Source organism: Cupressus sempervirens, chromosome 7 (genome assembly GCF_028749045.1).
Source record: "Cupressus sempervirens isolate cs-2001-9-10 chromosome 7, ASM2874904v1, whole genome shotgun sequence".
Lineage (NCBI taxonomy): Eukaryota > Viridiplantae > Streptophyta > Pinopsida > Cupressales > Cupressaceae > Cupressus > Cupressus sempervirens.
In genome coordinates, this window is record NC_143124.1 from 66,258,414 (window position 1) to 66,276,635 (window position 18,222).

The window sequence follows — 18,222 nt, forward strand, 5'->3', positions numbered from 1 at the left end:
AAGGATCAATTAAGACAATGGTAAAATGATGTATTGATAATACACTTGAGGATATAGAGGTTGGCCACACTTAAAAACTCTAGAAGAATAAGGTGTAACAAAGTTGTCTACAAAGCTTGACTAAACTCATCAGTGGGTGCCGAGCAAGCTAGTTCATGCCAAGTAGATTTTTAGTAAGTGCCAAGAAAATGTAAATCTAATGTGTGCTGAGTGAAATAGAAGGAGCTAAGAAACTTTAGGTGCTAAGAAAGTAATAAGTGTCGAGCATTAGAAACACTTAGTTGATGCCAAGTGAATCTATAATAGGTGTCAAGCATCAGTAAAACATAGTTTATGTTGAGTAATACAATATGTGTCAAGCATTAGAAAGTTAAAAGTACCAAGCTATTGCATTATTTGAAAAGACAAAGATTTTCCAGATCTGAGCCAACAAGTTTGTTACCTTGAATTTTGTGAACCAAATGGAAGATAAGGATGATGAGCTGGTAGCACAAAATTTTAGGTGAACCATTTTTGGAAAAATTTAGGAGGATTTTACATGATGTTTTTAGAAGAAACAAGATAAGGGGTAGAAAAGAAGAGTAGGAAGACTAAGAGTGAGAAAAGTATTCCAAACTTCTATTTAAGGAGTTATAGGTGAAGAAGAAAAAGTTATTTAGTGGTTGGTTGGAGATAATATGTGATGTTGAGAAGAAGAGATTGAGAGGGAGGAATACAGTACTGAGAATTTGCTTCAAAAGGTGACCACAGAGGTGATTTCTTTGACACAACAAGCATGGAGACTCAGGGAGACAAAGATTGAAATGAGGACAAGTTGTCAAAGCTACAGAGAGTGAAAGTTAGACAATTTTGTAACCTAAATTGAGATCCTAAATCTGCAAGTTAAGTTGTGATTTGTATTAGGTCAAAAGCCCTTATTGTTACTCTCTTGCAATTGTATTAGTTAGGTAAAATCCTATGGACTTAGGATGGTTTAATAGCCATTTGTAAATCCTTTAATAGGGTGACATTCCAAGTGAATGTTCTAAAGTCCTCTAACTAGGCCCACTTCTAATAGGGTGGTTGAAATCCTTTAACCAAGTTACATTTAACAATGTGTTGTAGCCTTTAGTAGGGGATCACTTCAGAAGAGTGAGAATTTAGTAACATGTTCCTGGTGGTTTTTCCCAAATTGGGTTTCCACATAAATCACTATGTTATGTGTTGATTCTTCATGTTTTATTCTTGCATGTTGATTTTTCAATAACTTGGTAGGAAGAATGTTTAGCTTAAATGCATGATTAGTTAAATGGGCTCACTATACTTAGTGAAAATTTTTTATTAGGACATTTGGACCTTGAATAACTGATTCACCACCCTCTTAGTTATTCTAAAGTATTTCTAACAATTAGTGAGTAACTCCACCAAGTTGTGGTGCCAAAAGGATGACACCTATTTTTTCTAACATTGAATAGTGCATACACACTATAGCACACATGCACTATGGCTTGGGTATCCCAAGCCGTAGCATGTATGCACTATAGAACATGCACACTATAGTGCATAAATATTTTTCAAAACCCAAAATGTTATAAATGGGCTTCAACCTGTGGCCCATTCATTTTTCCATTATTTTGCAACTTCCTCTCCTCACAACACATATACAAATTCATAAAATTGAAGATTATTTCCACATGCCTCATTAATATGCCTCCTTGTCACCATAGTTTGAGATCATGATCATGTCGTATCTTGTCCAACCTTCTTTTTGTATTTTTTTATATGTTTTTGTATTGTATTGTAGGTTTTTTCAAATTTTTTTGAATTTGTTTATTTATTTAGATTACAATTGGTTTCTTATTACAAAATGTGAATAATGAACCAAAAATCTCCAACATAATCAAAACCAAAATCCTCAACAAGATCCAAACCAAAATCATCAACAAGATGAGAATCAAAACCCTCTACAACAAGAACAAAAAAATTTGCAATCTGCACTTATTGGAAGACCTCCTCCTTGCACACAAGACAACATAATAAATGAAATAGAAAGAGGAAAAAATGAACTAGAAGCACTCATTGTTAGGTTGAAAGATTTTGGACAAACTAATCTAATGAGAGCTCAATTGGCATCCTCCCTCGAGTCCATTATGACCCACATAGCTTTTGTTAGTGGTTAATTATATATTTGGCAGGTTAAGAGGGATGAACAAAAAAGATATTATGTAAACAAATTATCATATCAAGATATTTAAAAAAAAAAGATATACCAAAAGGTAGAATTTGTGCATTGCTTAGAAAGCTTGGTGAACAAAATACTATTAGAGAGACAACTAAATGGTTCCCCAACCATTCGTTCATACATGATGGTATTAGAAATAATTTTTGGGATAGATGGTGGATGGTTTTTGATACCCCTCCTTGCATTAATCATGAGGTACTAATGTATTTCTAAAGGAAATTGTATTGTGAGTTTGTCCTTGGGGAGATCCCCATTTATTTTGATATATTAGAATCTTTTGGTAGAGGTGGGGGATCACATTTGAGAGCTTGGGGGCATGTTGTGACTAATGTAGTTAGGCCACCTGTGGTCAAGCCACAAGGTGAGCATGTGACTATTCCTTCAGCTATGGAGGAACATGTAGAGGCCAATACTCTAGGGACTATTAATGCTTTGATGTAGACCATCATTCATTGCATAAGTCCATTAGTTGAGGAGGAGCCTTCTATGTGTCATGGTCACATATGCATATCATGCAGATCTTTATGTACATTTGGTAGTCATGTTGGAGATGGTGTTGATGATGGTCTAGTCACTGATCAGTTCCTAAATGAGATATTTGGTATTGACACATAGGTAAATTATAATTATAAAAAAACTAATTTGATCACATTTCATATGTATAGTGAATGACTAATTAATTAGCATGTATTGACATTGTTCAAAATTTAGGGTTAGAGTGTTGGCAGCCCTAGTAGCGATCCCTTGGCCTCATTTTGGTCCTATCGATGAGTCTTGAGGCATGTATCAATTTAATCATTTAAATTAATATATATATCTATTAAGTAATCATATTAAGGATTGACAAAAAGATTGTACATGTATATTAATTCTCTACAGGACCATTGATATTCACTACAGACTTCGAGCCTAGATGTGATATGAGCTTCATAGAGGTACATTTGTTTCATGTTAATTTAAGTCATTTGATTATATTTGTTTCATTTTTCATGTTACATGTAATGTGTATTGTATGATATGCAACTCTTGACATCTAAGACTCTTCCTTATCTTTGGAAGTCTATTGATCATGGAGTGGTTGTAGCTATGGCTAGTTCACAGCCATTGACTAAGGTATGAAATAATTTTCTTGGTTTTAGTTGTTGTTTCTAATAGTTATTATCAAAATTTCTAATGTTATTTATAAGTAATTATATTAATTAAATTGTTTTAGGGTCTTGTTACACTTGATCATCCACGAACCTTTGAGCTAGAATTCTAGAGCGGCTATTTGATGGCGGTAAGAAAATAATTAATTTTGTGTGTACATATATTTGACTTTAATGTATAATAATTATTGATTCATATGTACTTTGTTTTTATCAGCTAGAGTTAGAGAAGAGCCTCAACAAGAGGACAAGGAAGTGTGTGAGGAAGACCCCCTCATCGCCATCATCTCCCTCCACACAAAAATCGAAGACCTCTAGAGATTTGTTTCCTTCCCCTCATGGCAAGGAGAATATATATTTGATAGACACACATATATATGCATTAGTCGACATACATGTTGGATTTTATGTCAGTGGATATCTTGGATATACATTTGATGTATATATGAAATTTTATATTTGATGTATGACATTTATTTGATACATGAGGTTATTAGACTTATGACATTATTGGTTAATATATGATATGTTTGTTCATGTATGACATTAATGGTTATCATAATATATTATGTGTTTGTTAATGTATGACATTATTGGTTATCATTTTATATTATATGTTTGTTCATGTATGACATTATTGGTTATCATAATATATTATGAGGTTGCATGGGTACTTATACCCACACCCCTGGTACTCATACCCATGTACCCAAGTACCAGGTACACATATCCCAAGTATCAGGTACTCAGTGGAGAGCATTATAGCTAAGGACCTTGATTGAGATTTTGGATTTTCTTTTTTCAATTTTTTGTTTGTGTATCAGCTCATTGTTTATCAAGCTTTATTCAATACCTAATCAGTTTGAAACTTTGATAGAATATTGATTAACAATAAACTTTATAACTATTCAAGCATAATTTTATCATTTCCAATATATCATTGTCATATGATTTATGATCTTGTTCATGTTTAATTTTTTCCTTCTTTGTTAGTTTTTTATCAAGCTTACTTCAATACTTAATTAATTTGAAACTTTGATACAATATTGATCAACAATAAACTTTATCAGTGTTAAAGCCATAAATTTATCATTTGCAATATGTCATTTTCATATGATTTATGATCTTCTTGTTCATGTTTAAAGCCTACCTTCCATGTTATGCATCTAAAAATTTATCATAAATTATTAATACAAACATATAACAAATCTAAAACTGAAAACAATACATTACATTTTAAAACTTTATCATCATTCTCGATTTGAAATATCATTGTCATGACTCATAAAACTAGGTTTTCTATAAATATAAAAGTATAATTAAAAATAAATTTTGACATATCCAAGTACCCACATCCCCTATTATAAAAAATAGTTGTACCCATAACCATACCCGTACCCGTACCCTAAGTACCCCAAGTACCCGTGTCCCCATGAAACCTTCTCTATTATATGTGGATCTTAGTGTTTTCTCTATACCTATGTGGTCTATAGGATCTCTTGACACTTAGAACATCCCCTAACCTTGCCCAACCTCCTCAATAGTTTAACTAATCCAAACTGCATCACTCCCATACTCTTCTAGGAACAATATCCTTCTAAAAGTTTTATAGGTCTACTAGGGTACCATAGAACTCGCCAGTCCAACCAAGGTTTCCATGGTGTCCTAAGGTGTTACTAGAACACTTTTACTATACTTGAATGGATAAAAACAATGGGTTTGTACCCAATTTCAATATTTCTTCACAAAAGGACTACAACAAGAGCCCCTAATTAGACCTCCACCCAAATTGATAGGGCCAATAGCTTATTTTTGTTAGAGTTTCAACACCTTTTACCTTAAGAAAAATTTATACACAAGGCCTATGCTCAAGGATTTTTAGGTTCTCAAGGTGCGTATAGGTTGTACAACAAAAAAAGAAAAATTGAGGTTTTGGTAATGTTTTTGTGGCTACTTGTTCTCCCCATTTTTAAGACACCTTCCACACTTCATCAAGACTCCTCCTCCACCTCCTCATACCTCTCTTCAATCCCTTAGAAGGGAAAGTCTTCATTCTTCAAACTTTTCTCTTCAGAGATCTTTCTTTGCTGATAGTCCCTAGCTGGGCATTGCCTTGCTCACCTAGGGCTTGGTCAAAAAATTATTTGCACTCACTTTTAGGGCCATTTCTTGATTAATATAATATGTTAGGGTATGTAGCCTTGAAATCTAGAAGACCATGGAATTTCCATGGTGAAGACAAGACTTACAACCCTTTCATGATATATAATTCCAAAATTGGTAGCAAACAGTTATCTTTGAAGAAATTTATAAAACCTTTCAAAAATTGGTCAAAAGCTATGACTAATACATGGAAAATGGAAAAAGTAATAATAAGAAAACCAAAAAATTTAAAAAAATGATAATAGCCACATGATTTTCCTCCAAATAAGATTAAAAACTGGTAAAATTTATAAAACAATCATAGTCTGCTACATACATTCCAACAATACGGATTTGTACAAGAAATAAGTTGCCAACCCTTGATTAGGATTCCTCTAAGAATAAATTGGTTGCTCCTTGGGTTAGAGATAGGTTTTATGTCTTTTTCAAAGCTTTTTTACAAAGTACATGAAAATATTATACCTATGTAGGAACCTAATATTAGTTTTCACAACAAGAAAGGAGATAATCAGTTAAATATTCTTGCTTCGAAGTCTAGGAGAAATCGAGAAGGTTAGAATAGAGCTAGTAGAGTTTTTAGGGAGGAAGAAGATATAGATGATGTTATTAGAGAACTACAACAACAAAGAAAAAGACAAAATTGAATAACCTCTGGAAACCAAGAATCCCAAATATCTTAGTTTGTGAACCATTGTTGGGAGAATTGGAGTTTGTATGCTCTAGACAATATAATAGATCTCAAAAAAGGGAAGGAATACCTAATTCTATATTTCAATAATTACAAGACCTTAGCTTCTCACCAAACCTTATAGGGTCTAGGAGAAAATCAAAAAGTAGACCTTTATCTCCTTTGAAGGAAATCTAGTCAACTCCCACCCTACTATTTGGAAAACTTAAACTTTACATGGGACAAATCTTCCCCCTAAAGTCATTATCTCAACTCTAATTTCTATAATGGCTCAACAATGGGGAGTTTCCACATCTTAAGTGCTAATCTACATGACCTACCCAAAGGAGGTAATGAAATATTTCCCAAGTTCAATGGTAATTCCTATCTAGAGATGGTTGAAAATGTAGGAAATACTTAAATGTCTATCGACTCTATAAATTGTCATCTTGAATATAAATTTGATGTAAGAAAAAGGCAATATCTTGGTAACATCAGAATATCCTTCATACACTATTCCACCAAGAATCCAATAGATCCTTAAGACTCAGGGAAATACATTGTGCCCAAAGTAGCTAAACAAAGGTAAACATCATTTTCGTCAAACCTTTGGTTCAAAATTTCAAAGTTCAATGACTCCAAAATTTCATTTACTAAAAAAATTGATACTTTCATAAGTCATCCAAAAGTTCAAAAAATCCCCCCTATGAGTACCTTAGATCAAACCCTAAAAAATTGGATAAGTTGATTGAATATGTCATAGGTCATCAATTTGTTCCTAAAGCTGTTGATAAGTAATTAACTAATGATTTATCTTTATAAATTGGTCAAAATTATGTAGTTCATTCCTCCATTGTTAAATTTGAGGCTAAATTTTGTTCATATGACAAATATGTCTCATTATATATGAAGCTCAAACCATTCTATGTTTCTATGCTCATACAAAACCTTAAGATCAATAATTGTATAATTGACTCTAGGGGCTGTGACAACACAATGCCTTGTATGTTCTGAAATCCTTTGATACACCTCCCCCCCCCCCCCCCCCCCCGCTAACTAAAATATTTGGTAAAATGGTCTTTTATGTATTATAAGAAGGCCCCCCTAGTACAACAAATACAAAATGCTCAATTTGCATTAGCCACTCATCCAAGCAAGACACTAAAGATAATTGTTTTGGTTTCTAATATCCTAGTTAGTAATGACATGTCAAGAAAGATGTTTTTGTAGGGAACTAGGAGGAAAAGTTAAATTGGATTGGTCCCAAGATACTATACTAGTGGGTAAGGAAATTTTAACACTCCAACCAAATGGAAAGTCTATGTACATTCATTTCATCAGAAGATCCCTGAGCCCAAATTCTATGTACTAGGTGTTAAATTTCTAACTAGATTATTATAGGAGGGGAAGAGGTTGTTGAATCTAAACTTAATAATAAGGATTCCCTATAGGATATTGAGTTCAATGGTTATATATTCATCCAATAGTATAGGAGTTGGTGTAGTGTTGATATCACCATAAGGTGATAAATTCCCTTATTCTTTTAAACTAGAATAAAATAACACAAATACAACAATGGAGTACAAATCCTTGTTGGTAGGAATTGTCAAGCCTTGACCCAAGGTTGAAGAAGTATCAAAATAGGGTATTGCATGAAGTAGAAAGATTTGAGGATTACCTTATTGCCATAAAAAAATAACATGTTGAAAATGATGTGTATGATCAACCCTTTACCTTCTATCATGAGTCTCTATCATTGGATGAGATGACATCCAGTTGCCACAGTCAAAGATCTCTGCCCTATGGCATTTCATGACCCTTAGGGATGTTTTGGTTTGGCATGCCTAAGAATGTTCAAACACTCAATGAGATGGGATAAGCTTGGGGCTATTGTTTATCTAGCCACCCAGAGCTAACAACATAGAAAGTTTGATCCCATGGTGAAAGGTAAGAGAGTTTTGGCAATTGGTAACTTTGTACTAGCCAACACTACAAGTTTCAGCATCAGCCAAGATGCCATCACAAAATCAAAATGGAGTAAGATCTCTAAAAAGTGAGAGAGGTTATTGTAGGTCTCTGTAACATAGTCCTATAGGATAGAGTATCTTACCCATACCTTGCACAAGCTCTAAGATATACCCCATCAAAGATCACTGCCCTATGGCATTTAGTGACCCTTAATGACATTTTAGTTTGGTGTGCCTGATAACATTCAAGAACTCAATAAGATAGGATTATCTTGTGTCTAGGGTTTACCTAGCTACTCAAAGATAACATAATAGATAATTCAACCCCATGATGAATAGTGAGGGATATTTGGTAGTTGGCAACATTGCACTAGCCAACACTACAAGTCTCAGCATCACCCAAGATGGCATCACAAAATCAAAATGGATTAAGATCTTCAAAAAGAAAGAGAGGTTATTGTAGGTCTCTACAATACAATGCTATAAGACCTAGAATCAAATTCATATCTCACATGAGCTTTGAGTTATGCCCTGTCAAATATTTTTTCCCTATGGCTTTAGTAACCCTTAGGGATGTTTCAGTTTGGCATGCTCAAGAATGTTCAAGAACTCAAGGAGATGGGATGAGCTAGGGCCTAGGGTTTACCTAGCCACCTAAAGCTAATGGAATAGATAGTTTTATCCCATGATAAATAGTGAGAAAGATTTGGTAGTTGGCAACTTTGTACTGGCCAATAATACAAGTTTCAACATCATCCAAGATGGCATCACAAAATCAAAATGGACTAAGATCTCCAAAAAGTGAGAGAGGTTATTGTAGGTTTCCACCACATAGTCATATAGGACTTAGAATTTAATCAATAACTTGCATGAGATCTAAGATATGCCTCATCAAATATTGCTACCCTATGGCATTTAGTGACCATTAGGGATGTTTTAGTTTGGCATGCCTAAGAATGTTTGAGCACTCAATGGGATAGGAAAAGCTTGGGGCTAGTGTTTATCTAGCCACCTAAAGCTAATGAAATAGATAGTTTGATCCCATGATAAATGGTTAGGGAGATTTGGCTATTGGCATCTTTGTACTGGCCAACACTATGAGTTTTAGCATCACCCAAGATGGCATCACAAAATCAAAATGAAGTAAGATGTCTAAAAAGAGAGGGATTATTATAGGTCTCCACAACATGGTCTTATACGACCTAGAATCACATCCATATATCACACAACCTCCAAGATATGCCCTATCAAATATTGCTGCCCTATGGCATTTAGTGAGCCTTAGGGACATTTTGGTTTGGCATGCCTAAGAATGTTTGAGTGCTCAATAGGATCGAATGAGCTTGGGGCAAAGGTTTACCTAGCCAATTGGAGCTAACATAATAGATATTTAAATCCTATGAAAAATGGTAAGGGATTTTTGGTAGTTGGCAACTTTGTACTAGCCAACACTACGAGTTTTAGCATCACTTGAGATGGCATCACAAAATCAAAATAGAGTAAGATCTCTAAAAATTGAGAGATCTTATTGTAGGTCTCCACAACATAGTCCTAGAGGACCTATAATCACATCCATATCTTGCATGAGCTCTGAGATATGACGTGTCAAATATTTTCACCCTAAGGCATTTAGTGAACCTTAGGGACTTTTTGGTTCAGTGTGCCTAAGAACATTCAAGCGCTCAGTGGGATGGGATGAGCTTAGGCCTATAGTTTACCTAGCCACTTAAAGCTAATAGAATAGACAGTTCAATTCCATGATGATGGTGAGGGAGATTTGGGAGTTTGTAACTTTGTACTAGCCTACACTACAATTTTTAGCATCACCTGAGATGGCATTGCAAAATAAAATGGAGTAAGACCTCCAAAAAGTGAGAGAGGTTATTTTAGGTCTCTACAACATGGTCCTATAGGACTTATAATCACATCCATGTCTTGCATCAATTTCAAGATATGCCCCATCAAAGATCTCTTCCCAGTGGCATCTAGTGACCCTTAGGGACATTTCAATTTGGCATTCCCAAGAATGTTTAAGTGTTCAACAGAACTTGGGGTTAGGGTTTAATTAGCCACCTAGAGCTAATGAAATAGATAGTTCTATCCCATGATCCTTTTTCCACTAAATTGCAAATTTGAGCAACTTTTATAACTTTCAACAATGTAACTTTGCACAAAAACTTTTTTTTTACATTTTTCATTCGATTCCACTTCTTTGACTTGGAAAAGGTTTGGCAAAAATATAACAAATTATTTCCAAAAGCTCAACCCTTTTACCAGTTCCCAAACTCTTGCCATTCACAAATCAACATGCTAGAAGAGGTCAAATCCTTCACAGTACTTGACCTAGGGCTTTATTGGAAAAATCATACAATACATCCTCCAATCTTGATGATGCATTAGAATCTTGGTTTTTCTTGGTGACTACTTTGGAGTTCATGGGAGGAGGCTTAATGGCTGCTTTGAAGCATTCTTGTCTTGGAGCTCAACATGGTCTTTGGTTGCTCAACATGGTCATTGGTTGCTCAGCATGATCTAATAATTCGGTCCTTGTTTCAAGTCATGTAACTAATTTTTTGTAATGATTTAGAAGATGAAAATTTCAAGGATTGAGGAGAGCCTAGATTTCTACCTATAGTTCGAAGAAAAAGTTCTAATTCATTTAGACCTGGGAGATATTGCAATTTTTCTAAGACATTAGTTTTGGGCATTTAATTATTGTTGTTGGTCGACTTGTGGCATTTATTTATGTATTTGTATTTCATTTGTTTTCTAGGATGACTTATGGCTTAGATTGGTATAAGGAGTTGTGAGGGATTTTTTAGTCATATTCATCTAGAAGAGGAATGAATGTGGGAGTAGTTGAAGAGCGAGTTTTCTTGAGTCTATAAGCAGAGCGCTAAATGTGAGGTAGTTTACAATAAGATTGTGATGAGGTTGTAAATGTGTTGATAGAGCGTCGAATGTGAGGTAGTCTATACTTGGATCATTCATCCATCCATGGAGAAGTAGAGGAGCTGGGAAGAGAAAATTTGGAGAAGAGCTAGTAGTTGTGGCTTGGAAAAACAAGGAGATTTCTTAGTGGGCTTGCAAGCACAAGTTGAGATCTTCCTTGGAGGTTTCTACTAGAGTATGGTTTTAGACTAGCTAGAGTTTGATTTGGATCTTGAGGGATCTTGTAGAACTATTAATTTCTTTGTATTTGGCTATAACTAGGAAGGCCTTATAGCTCGACACATTGCATGTAATCAGTTATATATTTATGAGTCAAGAATTGTAATTTGGTATCAAATCTTTTTTTCTTAATTCTTGTTCTTATGTTTCCACTATGTGGTTGTATTACACTGCATCAGATGGTATCAGAGCTTAGTTTTTCTTGACTGTGTAGATAGATCACCAAAGGTGAGGTAGTTTACACCAAGACTTGGGTTGGAGAAGTGGATCTGAATTATTCTTGATCTAATGGTTGATTTTCTTTCTAGGGTCCTAGATCTCTTAGTTGTGAGGTGGCAAATCATGGTTCTAACTTGCAATTGTAGAGGGCTTGTAGATAGATAAATGGATGCAAAAATGGAAGGTTGTTCTTATTAAGGCATGATTCCTGAAAGTTGTGGATTGTAGACCTATGGTCCTAGACTTGTGATGGGGTTCCTAATTGTTCATTTGATGTGGCAGGTTGTGATTTGACTTGCAAACAAATTAGGTTTATCACAAGGAGCGTAGGAAGGATTTGTTGCAAAGGGTTTACAAAGATCTTGGGAGATGGCCTTGAGAGGATTGGACCCTAAGATAATTATGAATCTCTATGATGTGGTGGAGAGGAAGGTTTTTGAGATGTCTACTTAGTTAGATGCTAGTCTGGCTAATCAAGGTAAGAAGGTGGTTGCGTAGTAGCTTGGATGATTGAGTTAAGGATGAGGTAAGGAAGGAGTTCCATAGTTTTTCGTGGAGTTTGAGTCCATTGATCCAAAAGAGATTTTTTTGGCTGGTTAAGAGACTTGTTCATGAGAGACTTGTTTTCTTGATCAGTTTGTTGAATCTAATATAAAACCTACAAAACAGTTGGAAGTTGTTGCTAAAGATATTCCTAACCTTGTTGTTGTTGGGATAGACATTGGTTTTCATGATCAATTGGTTAAGCACTTGGTCATGGATGATCTGATTGCTATTGGAAGTGATTTGTGTGTTGCAAAGAATCTTTTTGTGAGAAATGAGGTTGCTAGTGTTGAGATTTTGGCATGTATTAATGGAGATCTTCATATTTCTGATGATGTGGAGTTGGTTGCTGCTGGTGTGGATTCACTAGTTCTTGATGTGGATGAGGATTTTTTGATGAAGCATTATGTTTAGTTTGTTCTTGGGAGTGAGCATGCTGATTGGATGATTGAGATTCTAGTTTTTCATAGTGTGATGTAGATGTGGATGGCTTGCATGTTTGTTTTCTTGTCCCTATTAGAGTGGAAGCCTTTGGTGAAGATGAAGATGGTTTTTGATCTGTCTTTTGGCATCAAAGTGTGGGACACACTTTTCTACTTACCTGAGGAGTTTGATGTAGGAGCATCTTGGTTTTTCTTGGTGACTACTTTTGAATTCATGGGAGGAGGCTTGATGGTTTCTTTGAAGGGTTCTTTTCTTGGAGCTTGGCATGGTCTTTGGTTGCTTGGAATGGTCATTGGTTGCTCGACGTGATCTAAGAATTTTGTCCCTATTTTAGGTTGTGTAACTAATTTTCCATAATTATTTAGAAGATGAAAATTTTAGAGATTGAAAAGGGCCTACATTTCTACCTACGGTTCAAAGCATGAGTTCTAATTCATTCAAAGCTAGGAGATATCACAATTTTTCTAAGACATCAATTTTGGGCATTTAATTATTATTGTTGGTCAACTTGTGGCATTTATTTATGTATTTGTATTTCATTTGTGTTCTAGGCCAACTTATGGCTTAGATTGGCATAAGAAGGAGTTGTGGGGGAGTCTTTAGTCACATTGATTTGGAAGAGGAATGAATGTGGGAGTAGCTAAAGAGTGAGCTTTCCTAAGTCTATAAGCAGAGCACCGAATGTGAGGCAGTTTACAGTAGGATTGTGATGAGGTTGTGAATGTTTGAACAGAGCACTGGATGTGAGGCAATCTATACTTGGATTATTCATCCATCCATGGAGAAGTAGAGGAGCTTGGAAGAGCTAATTTGGAGAAGAGCTAGTAGTTGTAGCTTGGAAAAACAAGGAGATTGCTTGGTGGGCTTGTGAGCACAAGTTGAGATCTTCCTTGGAGGTTTCTACCAGAGTGTGGTTCTAGACTAGCTAAGGTTTGATTTGGATCTTGAGGGATCTTGCATAACTATTACTTTCTTTTTATTTGGCCGTAACTAGGAAGGCTTTCTAGCCTAACATATTGCATGTCATCAGTTATATATTTATGAGTCAAGAATTATAATTTGGTATTAGATCTTGTTTTATTACTTCTTGCTTTTGTGTTTCCACTACATGGTTGTATTGCATTGAATCACTTGAAACCTTGGAGTCTTAAAAAGGACCCTAATAACTACCATTTCGCAAGTGGGCATGAAATTTCAACCAAGGAGATTGCACTTAGAGGCCCATTTTTTTTGTATGCACCAAAATGCTATCCTAAAAACCTAATTTCACTAAAAATGCAATAACTTCAGTTAGAAAACATGTAGAATGATGAGACCAAAAGAAAAAGAAATTTCTATCTCAAAAATCTATCACATTTTGTCTAAAATTTCGTACATTTTGTTCAATGTGTAAACAACAATCAAAATGACTCAAAAACTAAATTTCTTTATTTGCAAATTCTGCCTATCTATATATTAATACCCTCCACAATAAGAAAAATAACTTTGGACTCTTTCTCTCAATGCCAAAAATCCATTCCACCCTTCACCTATGTCATTACAGAAAGTTTGAGAATTTTACGCCATTTTTTCTTCAAAACTGGGTTGAACACATGATGATGTTCAGCCTAGGACCTAGAAGAAAAAATAGTAAACCAAATTTTTTATCCTTGAAACTCTAATATGTGTAAGAATACACCCCTAAATTTCTTCTCACCAAATGGTATTGATATCCCAATGTTGGATTGGAAGTTAAACAACCATAAGTGCAATCTAGTCAATTTACAGGCTTACCTAGGCAGCCTGCAGTAAAATAGCAATGTCTTACACAAATGAATAGATCAAAACCTCAAAAAAATGAAAATGAAATATACTTAAAATACCAATCCAACCATATCAAATTTTCAAATGTGCCAATCTGTACACATTTGTACAATAGAAAAACACAAGAAAAATAATAGAAAATCAGGTTTTATTTGCTTCAAAAGACATCAAATCCATACAAGCATCACCCACTGAGGCTTGTACCATATTATCATAAATATATTCTTCCATTCCAATGGTTATAACCACATTTTCAATGGAGGTTTTAATTTACACTTGGTTTTTCAACAAAATTGCAAAGTTGTCAGTATTTTTACAATTTTGCTTTGAGAACTTTTGCAATTTTTTGAAATTTTTGACATCTTAAATCCTAGACACCTAAAAATTAATCCAATGATCCTAAGGACATTTATAACCTTCTAAGAAACACAAAAATCCTTTTTTCCTTGAAAAATCACCTATATTGCTCAATTTTGACCTCTTGGTTCAATTTGGCACTCTGGCTTATAATGGCACCTAGAGTCCAATTGACCTTACATCTTGGGTCTTATTACATAATTTTGCAATGTTGTTCCCAATTAACAACTAGGATGACACCTATCTATTTTCCTTGGTACCCTACACCAATGATCATCCAACTAGACAAGTTTGGAGTGCTTGGGTACATGAAAATGCATTAAATTTGATGCCATAGGTATAGCAGTGAGAGATATGCCTAAAGGAAGCCATGTTTTTATGTAAAATAGTCAAATTTATCATCATAAACATGGTGTATGATCAACTAACAGGACTTGGTAGTGATTTCCTAGTCATATTTGAAGAGGCCCTAGTTTTTGGCCTTATTTGGTGAGGGTTTCATAACAAGCACATATAGAGAGTTGATGAGTTCAATCCAATTGAATAATACTCACTTTAGAATCATATTAAGATACTTTACCAATTTTTATGGTTTGGGGATAATTATTCCATATAATTCCTTTGTAAATGGAGGGGTTTTTATGCTTAAAAGGTAGCCCATAGTGTAACAGCAAAGACTTGGTAGAAAACAACCATACCTCATCTTTTGATATGTTATAGAGAAGCCAAATGAGTATCCTAATATTTAATTTATTTTCTTGATGTGATGGAAAAATGTGGAGAAAAATGCAAGAGGACAACATTTTATGCCTAAAAAGTGGCCCATAGTGTAATTGTCATCGAATGATAGTTGTTTCGAGCCTCTAAAAATTCAAAATTGTTCTTGGTTGGTAAGGGAAACCTATACTTGGTATTTCTAATTTTTGGTCTATACTAGCAAGTTAGTGGGGTTTCAGTTGTCCATCTTTCTTAGTATAACTTTTATTGCTCTTTTTATCTTATTTTTTCTTACTTCACAAGCTTTGTACATAGGGCATTTACCCATGACTTAAACACCTTTGGACAAGTTATCTTTTCTCTTTTTACATCATCACTTTGGAAAAGTGGAAATATAACTAACCTAGTTTGAAAATCAAGTCTATTCTAGTTATCCTATTGAATTATTGTATCTTCCATCATGCTAGTTACAACTAGATATAAGATTTGCCAAGGAAAGTGATGTAAGGTTATCTTTGACATATCACCTAGAAGAGAGTTGGAATTTTTGGGTTTTAATCTATTTTCTACAACCTTTAGTGAGTAAACACCCTCTTTACCTAGATTTGAAAATAGTGTCTCATTAACATTATCTAGGGAGAAGCATGAAATTAAGATTGAAAAACTCCTATCTAGGATGGTAGAAAAATGGTTACAGCATACAAAATGAGAAAAACAAGCCTATATGGAAGGAGCATGACAATTTTCTCAAGGATTTACCAATTAAACTTCTAGACATTGTTCACTTTTGCTCCAAAGGTCAAAACATACTAGACATGGTTCACAAGATAATGATCCAGATCCAAAAATCACTAAGGAAGAGATCTTAGAATTTCAACAAGATAAATATTAAAAAATTCTCATGAAATTGAACTTGGATCAAGAAAAAGATAAATTCTTCATGCACTTATTCTCTCAAGGAGTAAAGTTTCCACACAACATCAATTTTGACAACTTAATTCAAAAGAAGGAACCTTCACCTTTAGAAGTTGTTATGAAACAAATGGAAGAAATGAGGGAGGATATGTTACACATGAAAAATAGCAAGGGAAACCTAATCCATCTTTTTCATTTTATTCTATATGTCTATTTCCTTTTCACAAATACTTATAAATGTATCCTTTTATTTGTAAGGTTGAATTTTTTAAGTATGAAAAATGTGATGGTAGTGGAGATTCTCTTGATCACATTAGGGATTTTTGTGCACTAAGTATGAAAATCTTACATGAACTCACTTATCTCATAAGCCTTTATTTCTAGAAGTCTTAGTGGGCAAGTTATGGAATTATTCACAAAATTCTCTCCTCCAGTTATGTCATTTGATAAAATAGAGAAAGGTATTTATGACATTATTTCTATAGTATTCAACATGCAATCACTATGCTAGACTTATAAAACATCAAACAACACCAAGGAAAATATTCTATTTCCTTTGTTTAGTAAGGGAGGAAGCTTTATTCATGATATCCAAGAAAAATACCTGAATCTAAAAAGATTGATATATTTATCAACAACCTTGTGCCTTAATTGTATCATGAACTTAAGAAACAACTATTTTCCAATTCCTTAAAAATTGAGGATATTTCACTTTAAAGGGGTGAGCTCAATTGATAAGGGCCAAGACCAACAACAAAAATCAAAGCAACAATAATATAAAATGTAAATCATACTCATGGAACAAGAAAAAGAATGTGGTAAATGATGGTATAGTGGACACACCCAAACCTAAGGATCCTAATGTGATCAACTTGACCAATGACATTCAAACTACAAAAAATATACTTCTTCAAGAATATTCACTCAAAAAAAAATAATGACTAGTAGAGGTAAACCATCATGGGTTTCCAAATCTAAGAACACTTGTACACCTCTAGGAGACTCGTTTGAACTGGTGTTGAATACTTTGATATCAAATAAGATCATTACACTACCATATAACTATAAACCTTATGAACCCAAGGTTGAGCCTAAATTTTGGAATGACAATCACTATTGCATCTATGATAGGAATAAGGGTCATGAGACTAAAAAATTATATGAAACTTAAATACCTCATTGATGATAAGAAATTTGGGGTGGATGCACTCATGAATAATATAGATCATAAGGTTTTCAATGAACCTAGGTACCCAAGAATGAACAAGAAGAAAGTTATAGGAAGAAAAATAGGATGCAAAGATCAACTACATATGATTGAGCCAACTTGTGAGAACATAAACATGATTAGGTCTAAATGGAAAAGGGAAGGATACAAATCAAACATTGATGAATCACCTATGATTATCCTTATGATGCATGATGTACCACATTACCCGTACCAATTCACAACAAAAAATGAAACAATAAGGAGATAGAGAGAGATGACAAAATGCTTCATAAAGCATCCATTAATACTTGAAATCCACTAGAAGAGATTACATTTGAAGAGCTTACAATTCAAGAACTTCTATTTCTCGAACTTCCATTAGAAGAGCTTCCATTTCTTCCACTTCTTGAACTTCTTTACAAGAGCTTCCATTCCTTGAACTTCTTGAACTTCTTGAACTTGATTACAAATGATAATAGGCCTTTCTTAAATAGGCACTTCTAACCCAAGACATTACAAACACAACCAATGTGGGATAAAAGGTAAATACAACTACCTTTAAATAAATATTAAATTCCCACCCAAATACAACTAAGCACCCAACAAATATTAAATACATGATTTAAGGATCTTTCCACAAACTTCTAAATTGCCACCTATACACCTCAATTAATGGA